At 29.4% G+C, this 27,722-nt stretch overlaps 1 protein-coding gene across 4 annotated transcripts in view; it reads right to left on the reverse strand.

The window, feature by feature from the left end:
- LOC142319747 (uncharacterized) overlaps positions 1-27,722 on the reverse strand; it is a 54,116-nt gene that overhangs the window by 6,913 nt on the left and 19,481 nt on the right. For 2 of the 4 annotated variants that reach the window (XM_075357370.1, XM_075357371.1), the window contains exons 2-3: positions 23,186-23,290; positions 1,613-1,762 (exon numbers count right to left, since the gene is read on the reverse strand). The gene's annotated coding sequence lies outside the window, so the exon portion shown is untranslated. Of the gene's footprint in view, positions 1-1,612; positions 1,763-5,942; positions 6,072-23,185; positions 23,291-27,722 lie in introns of those variants that run through there. The other 2 variants (XM_075357372.1, XM_075357369.1) reach the window with 1 other exon arrangement.

The raw sequence follows: 27,722 nt of genomic DNA on the forward strand, positions 1-27,722 counted from the left end.
TAAAATTATAAAGCTTACTGTGTAAAGTTTAGTATATATGTTATGGGAAATCTGCAAATGTTTGAGCGTGCATATGTACACACCTGCATACATTTGTAATGTGTGTGTAATATATTCTGGATCGAAAACATTTGCAGAACTGAATTAAAAAATTTGAAGTTCCAAACGCAGTAACTTCACAAAAATTCAGTTGCACCTTCATGTGGTCCATCTGGATATATCTTCCAGAATTTTGGAGGTCCTGTAATACCTTATACAGAGCTATTCTAGCTTATGAATGATAATTTTGTTATGTACTTAAGTTTATTATTTTTTTAATATGATCTTGTATTGATGGGTTTTATGCTTGTCAATCTGAATTAAATATTAAAATTTACAACACTTACCAAAATTTACAAACTTACCAAATACCAAACAACCAGCCTTTGGCTTAGGACAAAACAACAATCACAAAATTCTAGCAAAACTTTGAAAATTATTAAACTATCAAGAATTCGAGGTAAGATTTCGATTCAAAATTCAGCTAATGAACTAAAAAATCCAAACCACCTAATGAAATATAAATAGACAAAATCATCCTGAAAATAAACAACAAGGTAGCAGGTAATGGCTTGATTGCAGGAGAATTACGGAAAAAATCATGAAAGTAGCCAAAAAAAAAAGTTGAAGAACTTCCATATAAAATTGAAAAAATTCTTTAACACTTCAACTATGTAAATAAGGAGATGAAACAGATGTAAACTATTACAAAGGGATTTCCTTCTTACGTATGACATTCAAAATCCTTTCTAAACACTTCAAAGTAGAACTGAATTAATCGTAGACTCTGACAACTGGGAGAATACAAAAAAGGATTCATAAAATGAAAAACATGTATAGGACAAATTTCAAACCTTAAAACCATAATAAGGGAAAAAATGACAAGACAGTAACTGTCTTCACAGATTTCAAAAAGGTATACATTTCTATAGATAAAACTTCCTTATTTAACATCCTAGGAGAATTTGTTGAAGATCCCAAAACAATTAACATTTTTAAAAAGACTCTTTCCAAACACAAAATCAGAAGTAAAATTCATGTTAGTATCGGGAGAATTGGAAATTAAAACAGAAGACAACAAATCGGTTTAACATCAACTCTTTTTATCTGTGTCCTAGAAAAAGGAATAATAGAATGGGATAAGAACTTGAAAAAAGTTGAAACAACCTAAATAGAATCGGGTTGGAAATTGAAAGAAATTGCAATTAACTGCTTAACCTTAGCTGATGATGTTACAATTTTCTTGGAGCACCTCAAAAAGGCAGCAGAACAAGAAAACCAAAACCAAAATTTCTTTCAAAAAGGCAGAATTTGTAACCAACCAAGATTCCCCCCAGGACCCAAAAAAAAATATGGAAAAATCAATAAGTAAAATTTAAATTACGTGGGACAAATAATAAATTAATGATTTAGATAAAGAATTGTTTGACTTCTTTAAAGCAAAAGAATGAAAGAATGAAGAACTCTTGGAAAACAAGTAAAGAAAATATACAGAAGAATAAGAAATGAATGCAAAATGCTACTTCATGGTCCTCAGTCAGCAAACATACAAAAAAAAAATTAAAAAACTTACATGCACAGATGCATTAGTTTCAGTTGTGTGATGTGGTAAATAAAAGCATATCATTTCTGCTACATTCTCCTGATCAGTCTCTAATTTAATATCTTTATTAAGAGGAATAGCTTCATTAATAAAACTATTATTTACAAGCCCATTCATTATCTGTACAAAAAAGATAAAAAAACAGAAACAAAGATTAAAATAAATATCCATAATAAAAAAATATATAAGTATAAAAAAAGACTCATAGATCTCTGGTTCATCAAATGCAGCGTTTAGGTTTGCAAATGCACCAGTCAAGATTACCTATGGATTAACAGAGGATAATCCAGATTGCCGTTTAAAATTCTACAAGATACTTTTAAATGAAGAAAGACAAGGTGATATCATTCTAAAAGTTTGTTGGTTTGATGAAGCAAATTTAAAACTGTTAGGACCTGTTGATAAGAATAACTATCACTATTACTCAACAGATAACACCCATGAAATGATTGAAAAACAACTGAATCAATCTGGGGTTACAGTTTGGACGTGCCTTTCATGTGAAGGGGTGATTGGGCCTGTTTTTTTCTATGCAACTGTTACCCAAAACATCTATCTTAATATACTGAGGGGCACTGGTATTCCACAAGCTAGAGCAGGATAATGAAGAGCTCTATTTCCAACAAGATGGAGCTCTTCCCCGCAATGCTTTAAAAGTGCATGAGTTTCTTGACAACTAATTACCCTATAGGTTGATAGGTTGATGAGGGCCACTTGAATAGCTACTATCATCACTAGACCTTTCCCCAAATGACTTTTTCTTTTGGGGTGATATTAAAGATGTTAAACTGTTAATGACACGTGTCAATTCATAAGAGAAGCATAGCATGCCAAGAAATTGATAACAATAAAGATCTCTGTGTCAAAGTGTGCTCGAGTGTAGTAACTAGATTACAGGAATCTGTAAATGCTGAAGGCCAGCAATTTGAGTACTTAAGAGATTGCACTTAATTGTATTAAACTTAATTACAGTTTCTATGTCATCCTTTTTGTGACTTCATAAAGCTATTGTTTTTTCATAACAATAATTTTGTACATAATTTTATTAAAAAATATACTAAAATTACGGTCAAGTTCCAAAAACTAACTAATAAAAAGAACGATACCGTGCACATAAGTAACTAGAAACTTTATGGTTGCTGGAAAGTAAACAAGATGCTTTTTGTTAACGATGGAATTTTAAAAGTAAATAAATATGTAATTTTGAATGTGAATAGAACATAATATATGTCAGTATAGGATAAGATAAATCATAAATATAAAAACAAATTATAAGGTTAAAATTAAAAACGTAAATATGTTAAATGTAAATAATTACTACAAAATATATCACAATTCAAATGTTGCTACTGAAAATTATTTCTTGCTCATACTTATAAATACATTGAATGGGATGCAGATTTGTCATTTTTTTGTAATTAATAGTAATATTGCCTTAATAAAAAAATATCATCAAATTCAGAAGCTGGATGTGTGTACAGCGTGGCAAGAACACCATACTTAAAAATTTATATTGATAAAAAGCAAAATAAATCACATTGAAAAAATCGTATGAATCTGTATCGGTCTAAATTAATTTCTATCGTATATACTTATATAAATCTATTGGTTAGAGTCTGTTAATCTTTCACCTAATAACTATTCAGTTGATTAAGCAGAAATTGTTTATGAACAATTTTTATACTTGCAAAGAACGTAGAACTCACCTTATCAAATTAGAGACCATTTTAATAACTTGCAATAAGTATCAGATTACGTTTTTTGACGAAATTCAACTTTAATATGGCCATAACGTTGGGCTCATCAAATTTAAAACGCTTGGAATATTGAGATTAGATTTCCTACATAAAAGGTCTCTTTTTCATTTTCTTTTAACGGCTCAATCAACACAAGCCATCTCCACTCTTAGTGTATATGCAAAGCAACTGGACCTACACCTACCTCCGGTTACGTGACTAAAATTAAAAAATATAAAATATCTTTCTAATTTAGAAAAATCTAATTAAAAAACTAATAATTTATGAAATTTTTAAATGTATCTTCTGAACTTAAGGTTGCAAGTGTTATTAAATCAAAAGAGCACATTTAAACAAAAAATTTTAAAAGAAAAATAATAATTATTCATATTTTAATAAAATAATTTAATTGTTACATGTAAATTGAAATATCTCTCTAGCCACATGAAATTATAAGATCATTATCCAAAAGACTTCTGCAGATGTACAAGATGTTGGCCAAAACTTAAGGGACTTATTCAGGACATCCAAATAGATAAAGATGTATAGTCAACTAACTATCTCTCGTCATGTGTTTTTTTCAGTAACAATTGACATCTTGAGAACAAATAAAAGATATTTAATGAACCATATGTATATACACCCAACAACATCTCCTTCAACATTTCTGGCCTATTTATTACTAATTATTATGCATTAGTGAGGAAAGCCCCAAATAAAAGAAATGAAGACTAATTTACGTACTTTAAGGAATTACACCCCAAAATGTAATTGTTTAGAGTTAACAGAAAAAAGTAAAACCTGGTTTGGATTTTATCTGACAAATGTATCAAAATGGGTGGCAATTTAAGTGATTGGACTGTATTACTATGTGGCACTGTACCGGATGCTGTCCTCTCTGCTGCTAATATTTATTAATGACTTATGTAATGAAAATTTCAGAGGAAAATGTCCTTCATTGCGGATACTGTCATAGAATAATGTTGTGTTAAGTGGCTAGATATAAAACGTCAGGGATTGGTTCTACAATAATAAATTAGATTTTCGTACAAGTAAATTCAGCTTCATTAATTTCCTGGAAAAGGAAGAAGCTTTTCTGTAAAGTATCATAAACACTCTTGCACATGTAATACTATCTGTGTATATGAATGCATTAGGAAAACTGTTTCCACTAAACATTTAGGCCTAATTATAGCTTCTAAATTTGGTTGGAAGCCTCACATACTGAAATTATGGGAAGAATTATTATTATGCTCATAAATTTTACAAGTTACGACATTATTTTAATAAAAAAATGATTGGTTTGTATATTTAACGCACTTAATTAATTTAGACTTTTCTGAATAGAATGATGGGCAGGCACGTATAAATCTTAGTTAACAAGTGTGAAAATAGTACAAAAAAGAATAATTAGAATTATGGATTTCAAAAGCAGTTTCAAAAGAGTTTTTTGAGGTTTTCAAAAACTGAACATTTTACCCATAAAGAATCTATATATATAGAATGTATTATGAGTATTTTTCAATAGTTGTAAAGATAATAAAATAAGTAATGTATACAATACAAGAAATATGGATGAAGAAAATACAGAAATCCTGCCTGTTCTTTGTATTCGAAGAACAGTTTTGAAAATCATTTGTCTATTTACGACCTAAAATATATAACATGTTACACAAAAGTATAAAGCATATAACTGTTGAAAATATCTTCATTAAAGGGGTGAAGAAATGGGTTGCCAGTGTCAAGACTACACTTCATTTACACTCATACATATCATCCTCATTCATTCTCTGAAGAATTATCTAAACGGTAGTTACCGGAGGCTAAACAGGAAAAAGAAAGAAAGAAAGTATTCAGGACACTAGTGTGTTTTCTAAATTTGAATGAATAAAATTAAGATAGTATTCAAAATTCACAATATGAACAAAGGTTTTTACTACTGTTGTGAATAAAACTATTAATGAACAACAACCACTATATATGTAATGATTAGTAATATGGAACTAGACTCGATAGGTCAAAAATTAGATTAGGCAAATATTTTAAGTAATACTACATTAATTCATGTATTATTACTTTTGGCACTGGATCTTTTATGTTGTTCTAGGTATTGCATAAGAATGGAACCTTGTATAATTATTTGTAAAATTATTATTGGAATAAATTTAAATATTATTTATAGTAATAAATGTAATATTAAAAAATATATTATATGAATTTTAAATTGTACTCGTTGTTCCAAAACAACTTTATCAATCATTAAAATACATGCATTTTAATGAATTATGATATTGCACAATATATAAGTAATATTTAAAAAAAAAAAAATCATTTGGGAAGAAATTCCAAAAGAATGCCCGCTATTTTACCAGAAAATCATAGCAGTTCATTAATACTTACAATTCACTAAACAGTACAATTTTTTTTTTTTTGTTTCGTATCAAATTATAGGATTTAACCTATAATTTGAAAAAAACGTAATATAATAAATAACCTGCAATCTAAACCATAATTGTAATTCTACACTGAATATAATAAGTGTTAAAATGAAATGAAATACTTACAAAACTAATAAAGATCACTTCACCATAACTCGCTTAAAAGTAGTTATTTAAATTACACAAGTTGTGAAACACAAGTACCAAATACTAGTAATGGGAAGAATTGTGAACGAGTCGTTCCTTCGATTAGACTCTTTATACTGAACGAAAGAATAGAGAATTGGTTTGTTGCAGAAACCGAAACTGATAACGATTCGATTCTCAACTATGAATTGGATAGGCGATAAGATATCAAAAAGTAGCGGCTCGTAATTAAAATTAGTAAGGGGTGCTGCTCCAGAAAATGTTTTTCTAGGCCATGGTTAAATCTTTCTGTACGATAAAAGAACCAAAAAAATGGAATCAAATAGAATAGCAGGAAGCAGGATAATAATCTAATTCTAAACTTTATCACATTCAAGAATATAGTGCACGGATTTTAAGCACAATATGCTTAAAAGCCGTATTTGATTTAACCGTATAAATAATAAAATGTCAATACAGATAATATTTTTTTAGTATTATCAGATAACTTAATAAAATGTCCGCTTAAAAACAATATAGTCCGATGGTGCTTATTTTAAATTTCTATGTACAGAGAAAAAATTCTTATTAATTTTTTCTAATTAACTACTCTTTCGCCCTACCAGCGTGTTTTTGGAAAGATTTGGCAATCAAAGAGCCCTTGCTTTCTGCCATCTTCTGATCAGAACTGAAAAAACAACTAAATCGTTTTCATATTCCTGGGCGGGCAACCCGGACATTTGGTCGGGGCACCAAAATTTGGAAGTGGCATTTTGGCTGTAAATTTGAGAAAAATATTGATGTGTTAAATACCAAATTAATAGAAAATTTCACTTATCGATTTTTCGTTCGCTAAAAATTTACAGGGCGTAGCGTATTTATATTGTTTATGTCTATAAGCTAAAAATATTTACACTATTAGCGAAAAATTTGTAAAGAACGCTGCTTGAACTTGTTTGAACATGCACATACTTCTCTGAACAGAATAGCATTAGCACGCGAGCAGAGCGCTGCTTCAACTTGTTTTATAACATGCATAGACTTGCTTATTATCTCTAATTACAAAAAGCGGTTTCATTACACAATAGCATTAATGTGTATAAAACGCTATTATCACTGACTGAAACGGTAACAAATAACACCATACTAATTAACGCAAGATTTATAAACAAAAAAACAAAGATATCAAAACGTTAGTGACTGATTGAGAATGAGATAACAATTTAAATAAAATACTGCATTTGCAGAAAATAATTTTTAAGAAGGGATTCGTTGCGGCGCCAATAACCAGCAGCTAGTATTAACTTATGAAATAATCCATTAGTAACAGCTATTAAAGTATATTACTTAAACTAATAATCTTATCCAATGTTTGTACTTGTGAAAAAATTAGTAATATTTATATTTCGAATGGATCATTCGATATTTTGCACATCATTAGTAGCGGCCCATCTGAGCGTGGTGGGTAGAGTTGAGATGACAATTTTGTGTTTCAAGTGTGTAATCAATAATTTTTTTCGAACACTTTCGATACGTATCCCCATATGAGTAAAAAGCACTGGTCTCTATGTAACTGAATAGGGGATCCTTATGGCGTAAACTACAAAGTTTTCAATGTTGAAGCATACTTCAGCGCCGCAGAATGAGCGGCTGTGAACTAAATAAAACCATTGTACGCTTGCGCGACTATAATCGTAATGGTAAGGATGTTTATTTTAGTAGTCAGATAACCAAAAGATCGGTCATTTTCGCAACACCAGCAGAAATTTACGGACAGTTATAGAAATTTTATATAGAGATCAGTGTTCAAAATACATAAGCACTTCTATGCATCGGTTTAAAACGTGGTTTTATCTCTACTCTTACTTACCTTTGCGCATGCACAGTTTCATTATATTTAGTTCTACCACTCATTTTATGGCGCTAGTTTATGCTTCAACTTTTACAAACTTCAATATATGTTTTCCAGTTATATAACGATTAGTAGTAAAAAGGTATGTAATGGAATTGAATTTACTCGTCACCGTAAATCATTTGTTTAACAGCAGAGGTTCGCTGAAGGCTCAGTTCTAATCCTAGTAAAAGTAGCTTTACTTTTATAAGAATTTGAAAAATAGAGGATACAAATTTGGCTCAAATATTTCTATATATGAGGCATTAATCGTGTTCATTTTTTCAAAATTCGTTAAAGTGGTAGTGGGATATTGTAAAAAAAACAATTTCGATTTTTTTTTCGGAGGCATTTTAAAGAGAACATTATGAAGGAAAATTTCTTATCTACAATTCATATACAAATAATTTTAAAAAAATCTCCCCAAAAAATCAACTCCTCCCTCTTAAAATTGAAATAGGTTTTTTGCTCTATCTGCCTTTGGAGATAGAATCTTAATATTAAATTTGTCAATTTCAAATTCCCCTATCGCATCTAGTAGAAACTACAGCTTTGAAATTTTTCCCACATTTAAATACAACTTTATCACATCAGCTGATACTTTTTCATATTACTAAATTTAAATTTTCTAAAACTTTTTATCAGTTTTTTGGAATTGTTAGCATCATTATACTAAGACTGAAAAAGATTACATGTCAAAAAAAGTATAACTAGCTGTACTAATACACTACATAGTTCCTCAGAAAATTTCATCTTCCAAGTTGAATGATTCTCATGAAAAGGGTACAGAAAGTTAAAAAAATCTAATTTATGGAAAACTTGAATTAAAAACAGCTGCTTATCTTGTTTTAGTGTATCCCTTCACCATATGACTGGTCATTTGGATTATCCTCTTCAGGAACAACAAATTATCTGCCAAATCTTTAAACACAGGATTAACAACTTTGGCTATAGGAAGTGGTACTGGTTTTTTACAACCGCAATTTGCACCCTACCCTACATATATTTTTTTCTTTAATCTCCAGGACCACCGTTACGTATTGCTTCAGAGGATGAGATGAATGATTTGTAGCGTGTGTGAAAATGCCATGCCTGACTGGAATTCGAATCCAGGACTTCCAGATGAAAGGCTGAGGCGCTACCACTCGCACCACGGAGGCCGGCTACCCTATATTTTTGCTTTATTACACCTACACCAAGTTTTTCAATAACTAGAGCACAGTTTAAATAAATAAAAATTAGTAAAGTCTCAGTATGTTCTAAGTAGCAGCTGTGACAGATAAAAAAATATGAGTTTTTTTATATTTTGAATATATTTTTGGACATAATATGAGTTAATTCAATTCATATAAATTAAACTGAGAATCCAAAAACAATTCATATAATTGAAAATTGATTTTTACAACCAAAATTGTCATGCCTGTTCCCCTTAAGCATAAAATATCTCTCTCTCATATTACATATACAGACAGATATATTTGAGTAGTATACAGAAATACATTTGGTTGCTATCTATCTCGAACTGCATAGTCCCCTGTTCCGTGTCCAGTTGTCTGACATGCAAATAGTTGTTAACGGAAACTACAAGATACTCACTAATTCCATGCACCCTTGTGCCTCAACCGCCACGGACCAAGGGCTATTAAAAACACCCCTGACCCCATTTCACTTTGTTTTGTGTTAACTCTTAACCTCAACATATTTATCACAACTACATCCTAAATTATATGTTTTATTTATCCAGTTTTTTACCTTCTACATGTTACAAAGTTTAATCATAAAATTAACTAAACGTAGATTATTTAATATGTGACCCTAGCTAATATAGTTTTTCAAAACTGTCACAAATTTGATCATCTCTTATTCATCTTAACACCTTTTCAGTTTGGATTTATCTAATATTAGACTTACCTTAATAAACGTTTTCCTGTAATTGCACATTTCAAAGGTATCTATTTTTTTCCTCTTTTTATCTATTTACCTTTCACTATCATGAACTGCTACACTCCATACAAATAATTTAAAGAATCTCCTTTTAATACTTAGGTCTATATTTGATTTCAGTAGAGTTCTATTGGTCTACTGAGGTCTGAGTGACTACCCATTTCTTTGAAACCGGTGAAGCTCATATTTCACAGTAGAAGTACCTACATGTGGGCGATATCTATGTACAGAAAATAGTAGCAGCCTAGAAACTGGTTATAAACAAAGAAGTAAGGTATTATGCCGATGGCTGAAACCAAATTTAATAAACCAGTTTCTCCTACAGATTACCAAAGTTAAATAATATTAAGTTCTATCTCATTGGATGCTCTTGTAATTTTTATTATTCATCGCAACAATTGACTTTTTTAATTGCTAGAGCAGTTTATTATAACTAACAAAAAAAAAACTTTCAGCTTTTTGGATGGTCCTTTATCCCACTAAAAGTTGATTCAGAATCTGTCACTTTTCTTAAGTCTTCCTTCAGAATTATTTATTTTTTATATCAAATTAACAGGATATTCCATGAATACAAAAAAAATTAATAATAATACAATCTATAATAATAGAATTGCTGTAAGATAGTAGTACGAATATAAAATGTCTTCTTCTTACAGTAATTAATCCTAGGATTGGTTTGCAGTAGTCTTCCTCCTCCAGACAGTTCTATCTTGTGCTAATTAAGGTTTTTCCATTTACATATTATACCCAATATCTTGTATGGTTTGTTCCATATACGCTAGCGAAAAAAAAATATTTGCCAGCACTGAAGCATTTTTCAAATACAAGACATTACTAATAACAAATTTAATTTATTTATTCTCAACTGCAACATGAATACAATACGTATACACAAAGACAAGTAATACAATATAATGCATTATATAAAATATAAAGCACTTAGGTAATTAATTTAGGTCGCACTGATATTTAATCACATTAATATGTAAATAAATTAATATTCCGATAAAGATATTACTGTAATTGCATATGAAAATATATTACCTGCAAAGCAAAAGCTTACAATTTTAATTAGAAAAACACTAAAATAAAAATAATAACTTCTTACACACACCCAGTTTTCTTCAGTTATCTTTTTTCTCTCACATACACACTTAAACACACAACACAATATTGTTGCCAACCAGGTATGAATATAAGTATATTAAGATCCCATTTAGATTTAAAATTGGTAACTTTCATGACTAAATCACCACTGAATACAACGCTTTCACCTCGTCGATTGCTAAGCAGAAATTCTATTCCTTTAAGTTAAATTTAAATTGATTCAGATTACAGGTGCTTCTTACATTACCAGGCAGTAAACTAAAGAACTTAGGTGTTAGAAAAAGAAAATTATTTTATACAGTATACAATAAGGCCTAGGAACAGTAATATTTTCTGTAAAAATCTGCTAGTTATATAATAGCTTTCACCCTTAGCTATCACCACTCTGACATTACCACTTCTTTTGTAAAAGATTAGAAGCACCTCATAAAGAAAGAAATCTAATGGAAAACAAAGATATTTTCTAAAAAAAAAAAAGAAGTAAATAATGTTCTATCACACCACACATTACCTGTACAATAACTTCTTACAAAATTATAATCAGATAAAAATAAGTGATGTAGATTGAGCCTCAGCAATGCAATCCATAATTTAATTTCGAATGAACTATAAGCAAGTAAATTTGATTAAAAATATTTACAGGAAAAAACCTTTTTAATGCTTGTATTAAACTAATCATGATAATTCTGCATCATTCTATCATTCACGTACCAGTGCCGCTGATAACTTCATTAGATATTGTAACAAAGATTCATTAAAAATATTAGTAGCATCACCTTCAACACAAACAACATTACTATCTACACATTCTTTAATAGTAGAAATACCAGCAATCATTGTTTAATTCGTTCATCAAAGTGAATGATAATTTTTTTATTGATGAAAGCAGAGATGCTTTCATCAATATCATCCAGTCTTCCTTCATTTAGTTTTTAACACAAATCTTGATCTGCATTAAATGGTAATTTCATTAAACATTTCTCCCAAGAACAATTCTCAGCATCGGTATCTGCACCAGAATCAATCAACAATTAAATAAAGTCGATATCATCACCGCTAAAAAAATTACTTACTGCTAGCAGTAAGTAATATTGAATTTCCTACATGGTCATATGTTACATTAACATCTGCACCCATTTCTAATATTTATTTTATGAAATTTAAATTTCTTTTACTCTTCATAAATTTTAATGATAGTGAAACATATCTTACATTTGTAGTCCCAATATTGTTAAACTTAAAATAGTATCTATATAAAATTGTCTCGCATGACTCCATCATATTTATAGCATGGAAAATAGGTACAATTGGAAGAAAATTTCCTATATGAAGTAGAATTACTTTCAAACTGGCCTTGGAAGCATCTATAAACAATCGCCGTTGTTTTGGTTTATGTTCACATTTCAGATTTCATAATTCCATCAATGTCTGTGGCAAAGGTCATATTAAACTTTGAAGAAACGAATGTAGTAAATGTTTTTCACAATTGCGATAAACAGATGTTTTGACATTTTCCTGCAATAGATGCCTTTCCAGTAGTTTGGAAGGTAGGAGCTCTGCTTTTTTTTCAGTTCCATCTGAGAAATTAGATGGGTGGCAAAGAGTCCTCTGCTCCCAACCGGTCAAACCGTGAATTCTAATTTCTATTTGGAAGTAATGAAACGCCTCATGGGTCGCATTTGTCAAATCCGGCCCCAGTTCCGGGATCTGGGCAGTTGGACTCTTGCACGATAATGCCCCAGTACAAATGGCAACAGTTACTATGTCGCAAATCAAATCACCGTCTTATCCCACCAGACTTTGCTTGAGCAGACTATTTTCTGTTCCCAAAACTCATGCTGAAGATGAAGGCCGCTTTTTCGACGACATTCCGCCCATGCAAAGGGCTTGCACCGAACAGTTGAAGGCGATCCCACAAATTGATTTCTCCAGAGCATTTGATGGGCTCTACCGGTATTGCAACGAGTGTATAACTACAGAAGGGTTCTATGTAGAAGGCTGTTGTGAGTAAATCTTTTTATCTTTAAATCTGTATTTTTATTTAATATAGTTTGGGAACTTTTCAGGCATACTGTGTGGGCACAGCAAAAGGCATTGAGCTTCTTTTTCCAGTATGCTAAGCTCTAAGGTCAGTTGCATAAGTTGAACAACACATATGTGGAGCCTGTGGTTTGTCTTGACTTCTAACTGAGCGACCAAAATAAAGTTTATAAGCTTTCTAAATTAATGAAGTCACAGACCTCCTCTGAGATTTCAACATAAATTGTTCACAAAAATAACAAAAAACATTGCTGTTATTCACACACTTTCAAGAAGACATGTTGAAGCACTGACAATAGTATTAATATTCACATCTGAAGAAGCTGTTTTTTATACATCAATCCAGAAGATGAGAAAAGTAGAATTAACAATATTGCTTTTTATTATTTATTTGCAACATTTTGTGAAACATCATTGTGCATCACAGATATGAATTACAAAAACCAAAAACCGTATAAAAATGTATTTCTTGAAAATTGAGGGTGATGGGAATAAAATTTAAGGATTTTTGGCATTTGGCGGTTATGTTTTATTTATTTCAGTTGTAGTTTTACAGGAAGCAAAATTATTGTTCCACAGTGTTATCGATAAGAAAAATAGATCAAGATGAAGTTGGTTTATAAATGCAACATTTTATTAAAAATAATAATAGTTTTTACTAATTAGTGAGTTTAAGAAACTTGTAGCTGTTGTAAAAATATATTCTTGTTTCAGGTAAATATAAAAATAGATTTTAGTATTAATGACAATGATAAGATATTTTCTTTATAAAAAAAAAAAAACATATTTTATTAATAAACAGAAGTAGAATACCACATATCACACTGATATTTTTATCTCTTGAGGTAATTTTGAAACTATCAAACAATTTTACATGCAACACTTATTCTGCTTGGTTCAATTGCCTTATTATCTAGTAAAGGATATTTACTTTTAATTGGCCAACAAAAGTAGATGTTCTAACTATAATTTGGTAACTGTTAAAATTTCACTGAATATACTTTGATAAAAAAAAATCCAAGGTGTATTATAACTTCATGAAAATTATAATCGTTGAAAACAGAGATTTTTTTTAAAAGATCAATGCAGGTAAATGTTTAGCATATGTTAATTTTGTGAAAATAACACCCCAAAATGTATTTGTTAAGAGTTAACATAACATCTTTATGAAGGAAACCCGATGTAGTAATTAATAAAAATGAAAAAAATATAATCGGTTAAAAAGTAACACAGGAAAGATATAATTATTGAAGATTTTTTAATTTATTTATTTACTACAAAATTTTTAATGTCTACAGATAATCAATTAGCAGAAATGTAATTGTAACATTAAAATGTAATACAAATATGTTGAAATTGTTGAATCTGTTAACAATTTAAAAAAAATTAGTAATCAAAGAAAACAAGAAGATATTTAACAAATAATTTATTAATATTGCACAAAGTTAGATAAAACAAACCATTAATCATATAAGACTCTACATCAATATAATGGTATCTTATCACTCAGTCCTTGGAAATCTAAAATCTAAATCAAAAAAATAAATCTACAATATCAGTCATTACTCAAATTGTACTCATAATATAACAGAATAATTACTTTCTATCAAAATTATAATGAAGCAAGCAATAAATTAACAACATGTCTATCGTACAAATATTTAGAAATACAATGTAATATGTCACAATTAAGAAAATTGTCAAATTGAAAATGTCAAATTGTACTCATAATATAACAGAATTACTTTCTATCAAAATTATAATGAAGCAAGCAATAAATTAACAACATGTCTATCATACAAATAATTAGAAATACAATGTAATATGTCACAATTAAGAAAAACACACTCCCATAACTTATCAGAATGTTCAACACTACAACAATTATTTAAATCGGCTTCATATTTCTTAGGATCATACGATTTAATAGTTCTATTTGATATAATTAATCTCTCTAAAGCATTTATTAAATGTCTTTTACTTAAATCGATCTTACATTTCTTTATTTTCTTAACTTAAAAACCTTGGTTCACAGTCTGAATCTTCACAAGGAATGGGATTCAGGTAACGATTCACAAATTAATCTGGATCGTGAATATACATATTTGAAGAGAAAACTATATAACTTGGCACTATAATATGCACTAATAATTATTATTTTTACTTACGAATAAAAAAAATTACACAAAAAAACGTAACTACTTTGTTTACACTCAATTCCACACATTTTGGAACTGAATGATTACATTATGTTTTGGGTTGATGCAGATTGTGCATTTTTAAAATGGTCCAGAAATGAATAAGGGTTCAAGTCCTAGTAAAGTCAGATATTTTTACACGGATTTGAATACTAGATCGTGGATACCGGTGTTCTTTGGTGGTTGGATTTCAATTGAGCACACATTTCAGGAATGGTTGAACTGAGACTGTACAAGACTACACTTCATTTACACTCATAATTATCATCCTCTGAAGTATCTGAACGGTATTACCCGGACGCTAAACAGGAAAAAGAAAGGGGGGAAATATGAATAAGGGAAAATGTAATAATTACATTTTTTTTTTTTTTGAAGTGAATTATTCTCCTCTTTACTCAGTAAAAGGAATCCTCCTTAACATAGTTGTACAGTTGTACAACTAATAACATTGTTCTAACTCATGTCTATAATGCAAGAGATTTTCAGTTTATTTCATTATTCATTTACAGATGTCTAGGCCTCAACAGAAGGATCCATTTTTAAAAGAGAATATACATTAGTATACTTTTATAACAACCCCTCTGTATACAAAATATGATTTTATATAGCTCTGGGATTTATAATCCATGTCATGATCAAGGCACTGCCATACAATCTTTCCAACAATGGCCTCAAATTTGCTTCGAACATTGACTCCAATGTACACTCCATCTCACCATGTGCTTAAAATTGGAGGCAATGCAGTCTGTTTTTCAAATACAATAGTCATCGCAATGAAAATTATACAACTGGCTTCTTACCTTTTTCTTCGTCTTATAAGAAATATGAAGAAGATACTTGACCATGGAGATAACCAAATAATGTGTTAAATAGAATAACACTACAAGCAAAGAAGAAATGACTTTTTGAGACCACTCGTATATAGAAAATTCAGAAAAAACAGATTAGTATGAACTTATGTGATAAAATGTAAAAACAGTAACATGAGATAAGTATAGGAATAGTACATGCACTAAAGAAATTGCCAGTAAAAATGATAGTGTTATAGGAAGAGGGAAAGATATTTAAAAGGTGGAATAAGTGTATAAAGGAACAACACTGCTCAAAAGGAAGCCAAATAAAGCTTTATAAAGGTATAAAGGCTGGAATAAAATGAAAACCTGAAGTAAGACCAGCAAAAATAAAATTGGAAGTTTTATCAGCATTAACAGAACTGCTTATGTCTTAAATAGGATCAGGAGCTAACAAAATTATGCAATGAGATCTACAACGATGGGATGTAGTCAGATTTTCTTAAAACAATCATGATTTCATTTCCCAGAAGTGGTGTTAAGTTTTAATCTTCTCTTCAACAAAAAGACTGTAAAGAAGAAAAAAAAGACAATTTTATATATATAAAACAAAATAGATTTACAAGGAATATAGGTATTATAGATGCAATTAGGCTAATCAAAACTATTAGTAATAGGTAAATAGAAAGAGATAAAGGAATAAAATACTGTGTCAAATAGAAAAACTAATGTAAATAATTAAAAGACAAAGAACACATACAAGATTAATTACAGAATTGCACCTGAATTGGAAAATGGTTACTAAAATATGGCATACTAAATTGAGTTTAACCTAGGATGCTGCCTTTATTTAATATGTAGTTGAAAATATGATCAAAAATGCTCTAGAAAATGAAAAAATAAATCTAGGAGAATGGAAAATAAACTGTAAAATGTTTACAGAGATTATACAATTTATTTTTTGAAATGAAGCAAATGACATTAAAAATTGGAATACATTATTGCAAAATAGAGTGAAATGAATATTAAGCGAACAAAAATAATGAGATTAGGATAAAATAAGCCCATGAATATCTCTACTAAAAAAAAAAAAAAAACAGTTGCAGAAATACAACAGTACTGATACTTTAATATGATGTCAACAAAAGATTGCAAAAGTGAAAATGAAATAAAAACAAGAATAGCAACAAGGAAGGAAACATTTAATAGAAAGAAATGGTTATTATGTGGTAAGGTGGTTGATGAAGTGTCTTGTGTATGTACCTCCATGTGCATATGAATCATGGAAACTAGGGGAACGCGAAAAAATTGCTAGAATTAGTTAAAATATCTGTAAGGAGGAAACCGGAGATTAAATGTATGTACTGAAAAATGAAGAGATAATAAGATTCTACAAGAATAACTGACTGGGATACATTCTGAAAGGAGAAAAATTTGTTAAAACAGCATAGAGCCATTCAAAACAAAAGAAGAGGGTAGCTGAGAAAGGGAGTCTATCTACTGCATGATAATGTTCTGCCCCACACTATACGCAAAATGATCAATCTCTTCAACAGTTTTTGGTTGGGAAATTCTGAACCGTTCAGCCTGTAGTCCCACCCTGGCACCAAGTGACATCTTTATTTTCACCCTTTTGAAAGACCTAAATATTTGACATTGCAACGGCAATTTGGGTTTGACATTAACTCTGTTAAATGACTGATACTTGTTTATTATAAAATTATTTTATTCATACTTTTCAAAGTTATTTTGTGATAATAAATAAAATATGAATATACAAGCTACAAGGACACATACTATTAGAAATAATACCACCCTAAGTAGTTGCTACAAATTATTTACACCAATGTAAATTAAGATTTACAAGCGGGCTAAAATATACAAGGCTGTTACTAAAGCTGTTCTGTGATCATCGAAAATCATGGTTCACGAACCATGATTCATACACGAGGAATGTCTAGGATACAAAAGTAACTGAGGAATGATCAACCCGAGACTGTACAAAACTACACTTCATTTACATTCATACATATCATCCTCATTCATCCTATGAAGTAATGCCATACGGTGGTTCTGGAGGCTAAGCAGAAAAAGAAAGATCCTGTATCCTTGGGCTTTTTGGGTGTTTTAAAAAAATTCTGCTATAATTTTATACTTGTGATAGGTGAATGATATGAAAATGTTTAGAAAGAGAACAAAATGCAGTTTATTTCAATATATTATATGAAATACTTATTTTACCTATTTAAAAAATTATGATGTTCTAAAAATTACATAAATAAGAACAAAATAAAAAATTGTGTACTACTGTTTTTAACAGTTAAATTTTGAAACAGACAGGTATACACAAACCCTGTACATTCAGAACACCACCAAGTAGTAGTTTCCTTTCTAATGGCTTTCCCTGAGGCTGCCTTTGTTTTTCAGAGGACTTTACAGACCTTTGTGGGCTGTGCTTTCTTTTCAGTTTGGGTTGTTTTCTAAGGAAAGTGATGACCTGTAAGTCTGTTTTCACTGCTGTTGGTGTGGCTTCCTGTCCAAGAACTCCTGCCTTTTATCCTAAAGCCATTCCAATCGATGTAATAAATTTTTCTAAATGACATTTATGCCTTAAGGGTGATGGTTGTGATTCCCAATATAAAATAAGGGCTTTGGCAATTGACATAAATAAACACAAAAATAATTTTTTCCACCATTTCATTTGCTTACGTTTGAATGGATAGTATGAAATAATCTGGTCATTTCTATCCACCCCAGTTTTATTTTTATATAACTGAAAATTATAAACGGTTTTTGTTTTTGAAATCAAAAACTAACACGTGTCCTCTTTGGAGCACACATGCACTTAACTTTTAGTCTTTCTGTGAATTGAAGATAAGACTAATCCATCTCTAGTGTCTTTCCATTTGACACACAAGAGATGATTTCTTATAGTGTAAACAGACTCGTTTCTTCCTTCCTAAATTTATTTTTGGGAGCTCTTACAGATAGGGAATCCAGCTTTAGTCTCTCGCTGCCACAAAAAATCAGTCTTGTACAGTAGCAGGTCAACCACCCCTGAGATGTATGGTTAGTTGAAACCTGTTCAATTTTTGGTCAAGGTCGCAGACACAACGTTGTTCGAGAGCCAACAGTTTTGTCGATTTCGCAATACCGGGCTAGAATTTGTCAACAAATCAGAAAATAGTTATAAACAACATACCAATCTGAAGAGAAGATTAAAACCTAACACTATGCTGCTTGGGAAATTGAATCATGGTTTTTTAAGAAAATCTGACTACATCCCATCGTTGTAGATCCCATTACATAATTTTGTTATCTCCTGATCCTATTTAAGACATAAGCAGTTTCTGTTGATGCTGATAAAACTTCCAATTTCAGTTTTTCTGGTCCTACTTCAGGTTTTCATTTTATTCCAGCCTTTATAAGATCATTTGGCTTCCTTTGGAGCAGTGTTGTTCCTTTATACACTTAGTCCACCTTTCAAATATCTTTCACTCTTCCTATAACACTATAATTTTTACTGACAATTTCTTTAGTGCATGTACCATTCCTATACTTATCTCATGTTACTGTTTTTACATTTTATCACATTAGTTCATACCAATCTGCTTTTTCTACATATGAGTGGTCTCAAAAAGCCATTTCTTCTTTGCTTTTAGTTTTACTCTACTTAACTCATTATTCAGTTTTCTCCATGGTCTCATGTCTTCATCATATTTCTTATAAGACGAAGAAAAAGGTAAGAAGCCAGTTGTATAATTTTCATTGCAAAGACTATTGCATTTGAGAAAGAGATTGCATTGTTTCCAATGTTAAACACAAGGTGAGACAGAGTGTACAATGATAAACATTGGAGTCAATGTTGGACACATTGTATGGCAGTGCCTTGATCGTGAAATGGATTCTAAATCTCAGAGCTATATACAATCACATGTTGTACACAGAGGGGTTGTTATAAAAATATAATTATGTATATTCCCTTATAAAAAAGGACCCCATCCTTCTGTTGAAGCCTAGACATTTGTAAATGAATAATGAAATAAATTTCAAAATCTCTTGCATTATCAACATGAGTTAGATCAATGTTATTAGTTGTACAACTATGGTAAGGGGGATTCCAAAAAAAAAAAATATATATATATATAATAATTACATTTTCCCTTATTGATATCTAGATCACTTAAATTCACCAATTAAATACACAATCTGCATGATTTCAAAACATAATGTAGTCATTCAGTTCAAAAATGTGTAAATCATTCACAGACATTAAATAACTTGAAATCTTGATAACTGATGACAATTATTTGCAATTAATAAAAACAATGTAATTTACTGTGATTTATTATTTTCAATCAGGTAACTATAACAGAATCTCCTGGTGCAAAATTTATACACAATTTTGATTTATCTTCAATTAATGATATGGTAGCTATTCTAAATTGATTTATTTTGTCTGTGTCATATTAACAAAATTATGAGGTGGCAGTGACATATCTCATGAGCAAAGTAGGGATCCTAAATTTTCTTGAATGAATCAGAAATATTTAAAATGATAGTACTCAGTGCAATCTGACACCTTTATTTACTCCTAACCTCTTGGTCAAATTTCCTTGGTGAATGACTTGAGATTTATATTTCTCTTTAGCAATGTTTATTATGTTTGTTGGTAAATTATATCTTTCATGGTTTTCCAGATATTAAAATTTTGTTAAATATTTAACCAAGATTTTCCTTCAATCTTCACATTCATTAAGGCTGTTTTGCATCTTACATCAGCCAACTCGACTTTCTCACCCACTTCATCCAACTTTTTATCTCCTAACACTTACTGAAATATTAAATTAACAATTACTGAAAAAACTATAATCGTACTAAAAAACGAAGCGATAATAAGATTTTAGAAGAACAGAAGCTTAATCAGAAAAAATAAGAAAGCTAACTGGCTGGGATACATTCTGAAAGGAGAAAAATTGGTTAAAACAGCATTTTATGTTCTTGGATGTCTGTAGCTGGAATAAGCAAACGATTTGAAAGGCCTTGAAGACCTTCCTATGATTCCAAAATATAACTTTTTTTTAATAGGAGATATTAACATAAATATTAATTAAAGAATAAACAGTATTTGTAAGCATTATCTAAAAATATTTGGTATGAATGAGTACAACTCCTTAGTTAATATTGATAATAGAGGTACTGATGATGATACGCCAACCTGTATTGATCACGTTTTCTATAAATCAATTTTATATAAACACAATGTTTCTAGTGCTGTCATTCTGGCACATTTTAAGGATCATAGGGCTTTTGCTATAGTTATTTTTAAGGATGGAACTCAAAGTAATTCATAAAGGATTTTAAAGAGGTTAGGATTAAGGTAAATTAAGATCATATTTATATGAACATGACTGGAGGGAAATTCTTGTAATGACGATGTTAATTTTCAGTTTAATAACTTTTTACATATTATATTAGGGTATATTAATCAATCAAAATCTGTTATTTTAAAATAAACCTGTTTATTTATTTTTATTTTAAGCCATGGATAAAATCGGGCTGTGCACTACCATTTCTCAGAGAGAGATGGAAAGTATAAGATATGACATAAAAATTCTCACAACCGCAAAATTAAGACTGAATCATTAGGTTTAAGAACAAGATAGATGTATGGATTATGGCAGCTAAAAAACATTTTAAAAATATGAGGGTATTACTTGCAAAGAATCACTGAATTAAAAAACCAGTGTACTTCTATGCCTACTATTAAATATAAAATATATATAAATGTTTCTGATACGGTAAAATTGGTAATATTTTTAATGAATAGAAATACTGGAATGGGCACGTGTTAGAAATCCGTGCCAACAAAGATAGCTGATTTAGAGGTATACCTCTCTTTGTCTACAATTCGTTCAAAAAGTTTGTGACGATCTCTCTCATCACAAGTTATCTTTCATAATTCAAGTTATTGTAGAAAGTTTTTATAAAAACATTTATATGATACAATGATTAACTCAACATTTATTTAATATTCATAAGCATTGAAATTTTTCTATTAATTAAATAGAATTATGAGATTTTATCACTTAATATTAACTACAATTAAGTTTTATGGAATCACTTTCTGAAGGTACGTTAGGTACAATGCGCTGCACTGTGCGACAATGAAAACTATACCTCTAAATCTATCTGTCTCACTTTCGTTTTCTGCTCACGTTGGACATAGGCAGTGCCCATTCCATTATTCCTATATTTCAGTGTGTTGTGATATACACAATTTGGTACTTACGTATTAACGCCACCGCAGCTACAGCTTTATTTAAAAACAAAATAGTCAATTGGATTTCTCTTTATTAATTTTAATAAATGGTTATTTATATTTATTATTTTATAAATATAATTTAACCAAACTTAACCTACGTTCGCTAGCCTTGACTAATTAATTTTTTGAGTATTTATTTAATAAATTCAGTAATTATTGGAATTATTTATTATTTAAATAATCAAAACACTCCTGTTAATTAGTAAAGGTTAGCGAGTGTAGGTTAAGTTTGGTTTAACCCACCGGATTGGTCTAGTGGTTAACACGTCTTCCCAAATCAGCTGATTTGGAAGTCGAGAGTTAGAGCGTTCAAGTCCTAGTAAACCCAGATATTTTTACATGGATTTGAATACTAGATCGTGGATACCGGTGTTCTTTGGTGGTTGGGTTTCAATTAACCACACATCTCAGGAACGGTCGAACTGAGAATGTACAAGACTACACTTCATTTACACTCATACATATATCATCCTCTGAAGAATTATCTAAAAACGGTAGTTACCGGAGGCTAAACAGGAAAAGAAAGGAAAAAAGGTTAAGTTTGGTTAAATTATATTTATAAAATAAATAAATATAAATAACCATTTATTAAAATTAATAAAGAGACTGTTTTGAATCTATGTTAAACTCTATATCGGTCCATTTTCCACCAAAATCCGATTGACTACTTTGCTTTTAAATAAAGCTGTAGCTGCAGTGGCATTAATACGTTAAGTACCCACAATTTCTTAATAATTTTTTTTTATGATTCTTCAATATATCAAATTGATTATACAATTTTTCAAACATCAACTAAAAAATTACATTCTATGCCCAACTTTCCCACCATGACTCAGGGAACAAAAAACAATCAAAGAATTTTATTGAATAAAACTAAGGATTCTCTAGGAAATTTTTAAAGTATCTTCGTTAATTTCACCTATGCAATTAATAAGTGTTCTTCTTACCTTTAATGTTTAGGCAGATACTGATTTTTTTCATCAACATTAATTACTTAAATCCTTTAGATGGCTGGGCAATTATTTTAATCTTTGTTGGTCCAACATTTCTCTCTGAAAAATATGAAAAATTAAAACTTACAATAATTAAAAATAAATAGAATAAAGCTAGGCAGAAAATTATAGTGTGTAATTATATTTTTATTTTTTTCAATAAAATTAAGATTTATGAAAAAATACTATAACTTATATACAAGTATAATTAATTGTCTACTGGTGTATCCTCCATCCTTTCTTTATATGCACCCAATTTGGTACAAAGTTAAAATTGATGTTTACATTTCCACTGATCCTAACGGTTACAAAAATAAAAAAATAAAAATGTTAAGTTTTTCAAAAGGAAAACTAAAGTATAGATTTTTCATAAGTTTCACTTAAATTAGTTCAAATAGTTCTCAATTTAAGTATTTATGTAACTGAAATACTAGTTGCAATATACTTACATGGAATATTTTTGCTTTAAAAAAAAAAAGTATTTTTGAGAAGTGTTTTGTTACAATGTTTTCAGAAGTGATTGGAACTATATGACCAGTTGTAACAAATTAAAAAATCTGACTTTCTTTGTATAAAAAAGTAGTATCGCTTGCTATTCAAGTTGAGTTAATTTAAAAAGCCAATTAAAAGCAATTCTCAACTAAAGATAAATTGAAAACGCAAATTGAATTTAAAATATCAGCTGGTTTGATAGAGCTGAGCTTTAAAAGATTCACTTATTTCTACCATAGATAATTTGAAATTAAATAACATAAAAATCTAAAACATTTTTTTTTGTATTTGCAAAAAAGTTAATAATAAGATAATAAATAATCATACCAAAACATTAGAGATCTGAAATTAATATTTATTTTCCTAAAATTCCTAAAGACATACAATTCAATAGAGAATCTCTGGTTAAAATACTGCAAGAATTTATGTCAATAACATTAAAACATTATAAAATAAATATACTCAGAAGTTCAAATTTAAGGTGGCATTCCCAAACCCTTTCAAATAAAAACTACAGTAAGCCAAAAGATGGATGGTCTCTCAGAATATTGTTCAACTGGACTCTGAAAAAATTATTGAAGAATCGAATATGAAAATACAGATACTTAATAAAAATGAGGGCACAACACTTAAATGTAAACGTTTTACCATTAGTTGATGATCTGGTGACTTTGGTAAAAGAATTAGAAGATTATTCTTCTAATTCTTGAAAATTCAAGAATTAGAAAAATATGCAAACAAAAACCAATTACAAATTTCATATAATAGATTCCAATAATAAAAGTAGAATCCAAACCATGAAAATTTCAGAATTACAATCAATCAAAACAGTCAAAAAGTTTAAATATTTAGGTAAGATAATTACCCTGAATTCTTTATAAAATAAATAAATAAAAGCCAGAACACAAAAATGAAAGTGGCTTTTATCTTAAAAGAAACATAAAATAACAAATTCTTATTAAAAAGCACATTAAGACACTATAAAACCATAGTTTTACCAGACGTGTTGTATAGTACGGAAGGCCTACAGAACTTCTTAAGATAAATATAGTAATTGTTGAAAAAGATTATTTTAAGAAAACTCTATGGCCAAAACTCAGATAATATTTATAAATTATGCAAATCGGAAGAAATTTACCAAAATTTTGTAATCATAAAATTAGAAAAAGAACTCAAATTTTATTGTCACTTTAATGGAATGGATGAAACTGAATTAATAAAACAAATATTTAACTTTTTTTGAAAAAAGGTAAACCAAATAAGCTAGTTCAAAAAAATTGAACATCTCAAATTATTAAATATTTCCAAAGAAATAATTTTTGATGAAATCTTTCAGTAAACTAGTGGATGAATCTACATAGCCAGAGAAACAGAAAAGGAAACACAGTGAATGGACCAAAGAAAGAAAAAAAGAGTTTAGGGAAAAAATTGAACAATTTGGAAAAGAAAGAACTTGGGACTGCGCATGGGTAATCCTTTGAAGATCTGATCGCAAACAAAAATAAAATAACAAGGTATGTTTATAAATGTTTGAAATGTAGTCTAGCTTATCAGAAACAAAACTGAATCAATCTATTATGACACACTTGGCTATTGATTCTGCACTTACTTTATTTCTAAGTTCACATCTTCTTTGCACTGACAACAGGATTCACATGTTTATACATTGAACTACCCTAATCAAATGACTGTAATTACCAAATTTATCAGGAACGTCAACATAAAATTTCTTACGAAGAATCACGTTATAATTTCATCCAGATTACGATGCAAAATTAAAATAACTTGATAAAAAATCTATAATTTTCTCAAGAATTCTTAAGACATAGACATTTTTTAAACTGTAACTATTTTCAATAACTTAACTACAACTTTTTTTAAAACTATAACAAAAGTAACTTTGTCAAAACAAAAAATACAGTACGTTTAAGACTTCATTCAGAGTTGTACCTTACTGTGACATGACAATATTTTATCTGTAAAAGCATCTTCACGAAAAGAATTTCATTTAAAAACATTTCATAATAATGAATAAACATTGAAAAGTATTTTTCTTTTAAACGATTGCCTTTACATAGTCATTTTTAATATAGATTAAAACAGTTATTCTGAAGACACTTAATTAAGTGAAGCCAATTAAGAAACAGAATCACCTATGATCTCGCCCACTTATGTTCCATTTACTTCTGCTGTATTATATAATTCTATGATAGTTTATGATAAAAATATCATCAAGTGTTATTTATAAATATTATATTCACTCAAAAAAGAGAAATTAACACACTAAAAAACAGTAGTTTTGCCTGAAGTCTTATACTGTTCGAAAAGCTTACGGAATTTCTTAAAAAAATAATAAAAGTTGTTAATATACAAATATGTAAATAGAGCACATAACTAACACTTTTTGGGAGTAAAATAAGATAAGAAATCCAGAAAGAAAATCAACAGAAAGTTTAGAAATTGAATTACAATGTTACAAATTAATGTTGAACATTTTATACCTAATTAAAAAATTTAGTTTAAAATATTCGTTCTCAAAGTGGGTGATAATGCCCCCTTGTGAGCACTGGTGGCATTCAGGGGGGCTCACAGAAAATTGGGTGTGTTCAGACGATCTACAAGGCTGATGGCTGATTAAAAAAAGGCAAAAATTATGTTTTCCTGATATTTCAAACTAAAATTAAATACCTACAACACTAGTACAAAAAATTTTTCAATCGAAAGCTTTGTTTTAATTACTGTATTGTTACAGTGAATATGCTATTACTATTGTTGTTATATAACTATATACAATTGTAATTTTTTGGAAAGCAATTTTAATAAAAATAATTCTAAATATGATGAAATATGCGTTTTCATTGCTCTCATTTAAAATGTAAGTTTCAACTCAGAAATAGGATATGCCACATTTAAAAACAATAATTTCAATTGCTGTTTTTAAGAGTGCATCTTAAAAACAGCAATTGCAATTATTATCTTTAACAGACGGTAATTTTAAAAATATTGGGGGCACTAGAAAAGTTTTGATTCTCAATGTGGGCAATGGGTGAAAAAGTTTGATAATCAATGGTTTAAAAGAACATTATTATATATAAAAGAAGCATCATGAATATTTTCACCGTACAACTAGGCTAGCCAGGGGTTTGACTGAGGTTTGTTAAGTCTTTCATCATTTGGCCATTAACATTTTACTTTAATCTTCAATTTCTAGGATCTTACTCTGCACAATGTTGTAGAATCATCAAACTCTAAGTTGTGGTAGGGTATCATCTTACCCAAGCCTAACTCCCACCGCTGAGTTAGTTATAATTTAGTAATAAAAAGAATGATCTACTATAAAAAATATGAGAAGATATAATATTAAGAATTAATTAACATGTAGTACTTATTACATACATTGAGATCACAAGATAAGTAGAATTTTGGAGAAGAGTTCAAGTTATATAACTTGAGCTTATAATCACAAATAAAAATAAATTCTGAATTGTTTTGTAAAAGGGAAAAATTAAATTTGTTTTAAAACAATTTAACAAAATTATTAAAACTGATTTTGTCTCTCAAAAATCTGAATTCTAGTTTTAATTCTCTAAATACATTTGTTTTACATTTACTTTTAATTGAATCCATATTACGTTTAAAGTTTGACTACCAATTTCAGATTAATGAAACTTTCTTCCAAAATGCCTATGCAGCTAATTACTATTTCATTCTTATTTACTCCACGAAGAGCCAATAATTAGCTACACATGACTTGGAAGAAAAATTACATTAATCTGAAACTCAATTATTAATAACTTTAGTAGTTGTCATTTTTTTGTGATAATTTTCAATGAATAAATGCACTATGCATTTCACAATAGCATTATTACAAATTTGAGTGTATATACACAAATGTTTGAGGTTTACATTTAAATCATTTGTGGGGGGAAGTAAATAGATAGCTAGGCTGGGTAAATCTGATACTTCTTATTCAGCAATAAGTAGTATGCCTTACTAATAT

The sequence above is a fragment of the Lycorma delicatula genome, chromosome 2 (assembly GCF_047948215.1).
Source record: "Lycorma delicatula isolate Av1 chromosome 2, ASM4794821v1, whole genome shotgun sequence".
Classification (NCBI taxonomy): Eukaryota; Metazoa; Arthropoda; class Insecta; order Hemiptera; family Fulgoridae; genus Lycorma; species Lycorma delicatula.